The following is a 6994-nucleotide window of genomic DNA, read 5'->3' as shown; positions in this document are numbered from 1 at the left end:
TTGACACAATGTATGTGTGATGACCAACTTTGATAAACTGGACTCTTCTCAGCAATCCAGAGTCATAAGTCAACCCCAAAAGACTCATGATGGGGAGAGATGTTTACATCCAGAGAAAGAAACTGAGATTGAACCCAGATTGAAGCAAACTACCTGCCCTTTTTCGTTCTCTTGTTTGGTTTTGTTTCCTCTTTCCCATTCTTCATTCCATCTGTTACAATCCTTCTTTATAACCTGACTAATGCCTAATGTGAAAGTATTTGCAGATACTATACTTGATTGTATGCTGCTAGGGTGTGGGGATAGGGGGAAGGGAGAGAAAATTTGAAACTCAAAGAATGGTGGTGATGAATCATGTAAATTAAAAGTAAACAAATTATTAAAGACCAAAAAAATGTGCCTGTGAAATGAAGGCATTTGACCCTTTCCTCTCCAGGCTGTATGCCCTGAGTGTTCTCCATAGGACTTTCTACTATGCTCAGACACCTGGTACCTTCATCCCCCTCCCCCCAACCTACCCCTTCACATCTCTAATTTGCATATTGTCTCCCCTCATTAGAATGTAAGTTCCTTGAGGACAGGACTCTCTTACTGCTTGAATTTTTATTCTTAGCACTTAGCACAGTGTAGTTCAGTCTCATCTGACTCTTTGTGACCCCATTATGGGGTTTGTTTCCTTCGCAAAGATACTGGAGTGGTTTGCCATTTCCTTCTCCACAGGATTAAGGCAAATAGAGGTTAAGTGACTTGCCCAAGGTCACACAGCTATTAAGCATCTAAGATCATATTTGAACTCAGGTCCCCCTGACTCCAGGTGTAGAACTCTATTTGCTGAGTCATTTAACTTCTTGGAACACAATAAGTGCTTAATAATTCCTCCCAGTATCCATTCTGTGCTTCTACTGCTTTTCTTAAAAATCAGACCATATTTCTAATGAGAAGACACACTCTCTGTATTCTCCTGGAATCTTAGTGAAAATCCTAAATAATTCATTGCTGGCCAGTCAGAATCATTTGTCTGTCAGAATATCGCATCCTTCACTGAAGTCCTGGCTCTGGTTCATTATCATGGCCTGAGAGCGATCTGGGCTCTCAAAGGCCAGGTCAGGAGAACACAAGCTCAGGTGGATACAACCAAGTATGTTATTTCACCACAGCAGCTCCTATAATACAGTTATACCACTAAGACCACATCTTACCAGAGGTAGGCATAGCAATGCGTCAAAGAATGTTCATTCCTTCCTCCACCATCTTCCTTTTAAAAAAAGTTTTATTGATGTCTTCTATTTTTATATTACATTTACAAAGTATTTTCATTTTCTGAGAAGTCTCTTGTAACAATGTAAATAGTTTTTTCTGAACTTATTTATCTATTCTTGGTTTTCAACATTCATTTCCACAAGATTTTCAGTTCCAAATTCTCTGCCTATCTCTCCCTATCCCCCACCCTAAGGTGGCATGCATACTGATTACCCCTTCCCCCAATCTGCCCTCCCTTCTATCCCCCCACCAATTGTGGGCCCAGAGTTCTTACCCCCTTCTCCCTTGCCTTCTTGTAGGGCAAGATAGATTTCTATACCCCATTGTCTATATATCTTATTTCCAGTTATTTGTTTTTAAAACTTTGAGCTCCAGATTCTCTCCGTTCTTACCTCCTACCTCACTACCACTGAGAAGACAAGCAATTAAATATAGGTTATGCACATGTAGTTATGCAAAGCATTTCCATAGTAGTCATATTGTGAAAGAATAACTATATTTTCCTCCATCCTATCCCATCCCCCATTTATTCTATTTTTGTCCTTTCAACCTGTCCTTTTCCAAAAGTGTTTGCTTCTGACTATCCCCTATCCCAGTCTACTCTCCCTTCCATCATCTCCTTTCTTATCCTCTCCCCCCATAGGGTAAGAAACCCACTTGAATGTGTATGTTATTCCTTTCTTAAATCAAATCCAATGAGAATAAAGTTGACACATTCCCTTTCACCTCCCCTCTCTTCCCCTCCATTGCAACAGCTTTCTTTTGCCTCTTTTGTGTGAGATAATTTACCCTATTCTATCTCTCCCTTTTCCTTTCTCCAAATATATTCCTCTCTCAACCCTTAATTTTATTTTTTATTAATACTAGCTCCTTTGATCTTTGGAATGTCATATTCCAAAACCTTCAATTCTTTAATGTAGAAGCTGACAGATCTTGTGTTATCTTGATTATGCTTCCAAAATACTTGAATTGTTACTTTCTGGTTGTTTGTAATATTTTCTCCTTGACCTGGAAACTTTGGAATTTGGTTAAAATATTTCTAGGAGTTTTCTTCTTGGGATCTTTTTCAAGAAGTGATTGGTGGATTCTTTCAATTTCTATTTTACCCTCTAGTTCTACAATATCAGGGCAGTTTTCCTTAATAATTTTTTGAAAGATGATGTCTAGGCTCTTTTTTATTATAACTTTCAGGTAGTCCAATAATTTTAAAATTATATCTCCTGGATCTGTTTTCCAGGTCAGTGGTTTTTCCAGTGAGATATTTCACATTTTCTTCTATTTTTTCATTTGTTTGGATCTGTATTAAAGTATCTTGGTTCTCATAAAGTCATTAGCTTTCATTTGCTCCATTCTTATTTTGAAGGACTATTTTCTTCAGTGAACTTTTGGACCTGCTTTTCCATTTGGTTAAATCTACTTTTTAAGGTATTCTTCTCCTCATTGACTTTTTGGACCTCTTTTGCCATTTGAGTTAGTCTATTTTTTAAGATGTTATTTTCTTCGGTATTTTTGGGGTCTCCTTTAGCAAGCTACTGACTCATTTTTCATTATTTTTTTGGCATCATTCTCATTTCTCTCCCCAATTTTTTCTCTACTTCTCTTACTTGATTTTCAAAATCCTTCTTGAGCTCCTTCATGACCTGTGACCAAATCATATTTTTCTTGGAGGCTTTGGATGCAGGAGTTTTGACTTTTTTGTCTTCTTCTGGTTGTATGTTTTGTCCTGCATTGTCACCAAAGTAAGATTCTATAGTCTGATCTTTTTCCTCTGCTTACTCATTTTCCCAGCCAGTTATTTGCCTTTTGAGCTCTTTGCCAAGGTAGGACCTTTCTTCCAGAGTGGAGAGTGTTCTGTCCTAAGTTTCTGGGCTTTTTTACAACTGTTGTCAGAGCTACTTCTAGGCACCTGTAAATTTTCAGTTCTTCTAAGGTGATATGATCAAAGGACTGAAGGATATTCTGTCCTCTCCTGGTCTGTGGTCTGGTTTATGAGTAACCACAAGTAACTTTTTCTACCTTGGAACTGTGATGAGGACTCCCTTTTCACAGCTGCCACAAGCTCTGCCCCACCAGCACTCCTCCTCACTCCAGAACCACCACCAAAGACTGTGACCCAGAGCCAAGCAGGACAAAGCAAGAGAATCCTGCCTCAGTGCCAGCAAAGAAACCCCTGTAATTGCCCTCTGATCAGCTACTTGATCCCCCCACCATCTGTGGGCCCAGACCTCCAGAAGTAGACATTGTTTCTGCTTCTGCTGCCACCATCTCCGCCACCCCAAGGCTAGGGCCAGACCATGCTCTTCTCTCACCCATGTCCAACAGAGTTTTCCTACTGACCTTCTACTTTGTTTTCAGCATTTGTGGGTTGAGAAGTCTGAAAACCACCACAGCTGCCAGTGATTCAGTCCTCTGAGGCCTGCTATGGCCCAGTCTGTCCCTGCACAACACATGTGAGAATGTGCTCTGCTTCCAGCCTCATGTGATAGACCCTTCCCCTAGGCCTGCCAGGTTGTCATCAACTGGAGATGTGTGTCACTCTGTCATTTTGTGAGTTCTGTAGCTCTAAAATTTGTTTAGAGTCATTTTTACAGGTATTTGGAGGTGTTTGGGGAAGAGCTCAAGCAAGTTCCTGCTTTTATTTTACCATCTTGGCTCCACCCCTAACAATGTAAATGTTAAGTAAAATTATTATTACAGTGACCTCATCTGAAAATGGATGTGACATTTCACATTTTCAACCTTATCTTCACCACTCCCCAACATTTAAATTTTAATATGAATCTATTTTTTTCTTTCCCTTCCCATCACCCTAGGGGATGGGGTGGTAGGGAGTAGAATAAAAAGAAAAAAAAACAAATTTCTTTTAATTTATATGTAGAATCAAACAAAAGACATTCTCTCAATGACTATAAACAAATTTTTTTCTTGTTTGTGTGTATTAGATTCATCTAATTGAGGACACCAACTATTATGCATCTATTTTCTAATTAATTAAATTAATTCATTTAATTTAATTTTAATTTTATTTACCTTTAAGTATTTAATTTAATTTTCCTTTAAGTATTTAATTTAATTTTCCTTTAAGTATTTTTTTAGTTTTACCACCGACTGCATTTTAATATTAAGAATTGAAATAAATTCACTGTCTATTTTGCCTTTCAGCAAAATGTAGTCTGCCATTTTATCTCTTTAAATGAAGTATCTATTTTTGCTGTACCTTGTCTGAAATTACAATAGCCATTCCTGCTTCTTTTTTCTAACTGAAGCATAATAGATTTTGATCCACTCTCATATCTGATCTTTGTGTCAGTCTTTATATTCAAATGTATTTCTTATGAACAAAATTTTGTTGGACTTTTTCTAATTTAGTCTGCTAACCTCTTCAGTTTTTTGGGTAAGTTCATTCTTTCTTCCAATCCCAGCTAAAATTCAACCTCCTTCAAGGAGCCTTTTTGAAACACCGTTAATTACAATGCCTTCCTTCTAGTGACTGTCTCCAATTTATCCTGTATGTAACTTGTTTATCTATAGCTGTCTGCATGTTTTCTCCCCCATTAGACTGTGATATCTTTGACAAAAAATATTTATTAAGTACCTGTATCTGTCAGGCAGTGTGCTAAGTGCTGTGGATGTAAAGAAAGGCAATAGTTTCTGCTCTCAAAGATCTCACAGTCTAAAAATCTGGGGAACCTTGAACCCCAGAGATATTTAGGAAGTATTGGGCAAATGGCCATTGACTAGTTAGGGACTCCAGTTCTACCCTTTTAGAGCCTGGGCTCGAAAAGTTTGTTATCTCCCAGGAAGAAGATAAGAGAACACACTTATAGCCTTTCCTTTTGATAACTTCTGATTCAGGGCTGAGGCTCTTCGTTGGGAAACTTTAGCCTAACATATAATCATTCAGGATATTTCCCAAGTCTTCATCTCAGTAAGTTAGTACAAAGTACAAAGGCTCTGTATATCTTGAGGGCAAGCTCTTTGTCTCTGCTGGTCTTTCCTATGTCAACAAGTGCAATTTCAAATCCTTAATTAGGCATAGAATGATTCATTCATACCTGAAAGGGCTTCAATGGTTTATTTTTTTGAAAAATCCTTTTCCTCCCTTTAAGATTATATTCGGTTTTGCTGGGCAAGCTATTTATTCTTGGATGCAAACAGACAACCTTTGCTTCTGGCATGTGGTATGCCAAGCTCTCTTGTTAATGGTGGTGGTTGCTAAATTTTGTACACTTCTCCTTAGTACTTGAATCTTTCTTTCTGGTTGATTTTTTGTCTTTGAACTGGAAACTCTGGATTTGGATTAAAGTGTTCCTGAAAGTATTCATGTGGAAATTCTTTCAGAAGATCATAGATTTTTTCTGTTTCTGCTTTGTCCCCTGGTTCTAGGAGTTTTGAGAGAATTTTGTTGTTGTCTTTGGTTTTGTTTTTGCTTTAAAAAAAAAAAGATGTCTAAAACACGATATGTAAGCTCTTGACATTTTTGTTCATGACATTCAGGTAGTCCAACGATTCTTTTTTTTTTTTTTAGCAGTTGGAGTTAAGTAATTTGCCCAAGGTTACACAGCCAGTTATTTTGTGTGGGTGTTAAGTATCTGAGGCCGGAACCCATCCCAGGTCCTCCTGATTCTGGGGCCAGCGCTCTTACTCACTGGGCCACCTAGCCACCCCTAGTCCAATGATTCTTAAATTTTTTCTTCTCCTGTTTGCCAGGTCAGTAGATTTTCCTATGTGATACCTTATATTTTCTTGAATTTTTAAGTCTTTTGACTTTAATATTTCTTGTCTTGTATAGTTATTGACTTCTATTCAATCCATTCAAATTTTCAGAGAGCTTGTTACTTGGGCAATTGTATCTATCCAAATTGTTGACACTCTTCCATAAGTCTAATTTTTATCCAAAATTTCCTCTAGTATTCTCATTTCATTGATAAAACATTTCTAATCTTATTTTAAACTTTTGCTTCATTTGTTCCACAAATTCAAGTTGAATTTGAATCCACACTTCATTTTTCTTTAAGGACTTACTTGCCGATATGTTAGAACCATTCTCTTCTTCTGAGTTTGTGACTTGAGCATCTCTAGCTGCATAATGACTTTTTATACTAGAAAAACCTTATTTTGTTTGCGAAGTCTTCTGGTATATATATATATAGAATTTTTTTTTTTACTTTGGATGTGATATTAGGGCTAGGCTCTGTGCATTTCTGAAGGCAATGTCTGGGCTGGTTCTATTCTTCTTTTCTTGGAGTATTGAGTGTTGTGTTACAGGGACAGCCCAGGCTGAGGACTTGCAAAAACTTTGAGCACTTTCAAAGTGGTCTGATCCAGGATAAAATCTGATTGATGTCCCCCTGGTGTGGATTCTGTACCTTCTTGACCTGGATTTAGATCTGAGACTGTTGCTGGACTCAGTCACTTTCAGTCATCTGGAAAACTCTGCTGTACAACAGAACTGTAGGCTCCCACTTGATCTGCTGTTCCTACCCTCCTCATTTCTCTGCAATCTTCAGATCTACACTTGCTTCTGAACCTGCTCAGGCTTTAGATTCTATGTGTGAGGGTTCCACTGTCATTAACGGCATTAAAACAACTGCTCAACATTACCTATCATTTCTCTATCCTTACTTTGCTATACTAGAGACTGTCAGCTTCTTTCATATTAGCTTCTTTCCAAAATCTTTCCCTTCAGAGACCTGAAGATAAGTTGGATTCCCACATCTTCTCTCTTTTTTTA

Source organism: Petaurus breviceps, unplaced genomic scaffold (genome assembly GCF_028583685.1).
Source record: "Petaurus breviceps papuanus isolate PSGF00001 unplaced genomic scaffold, PetGlider_PUasm1.0 189, whole genome shotgun sequence".
In the NCBI taxonomy this organism is placed as follows: domain Eukaryota; kingdom Metazoa; phylum Chordata; class Mammalia; order Diprotodontia; family Petauridae; genus Petaurus; species Petaurus breviceps.
Note: the sequence above shows the minus strand (reverse complement) of the source record.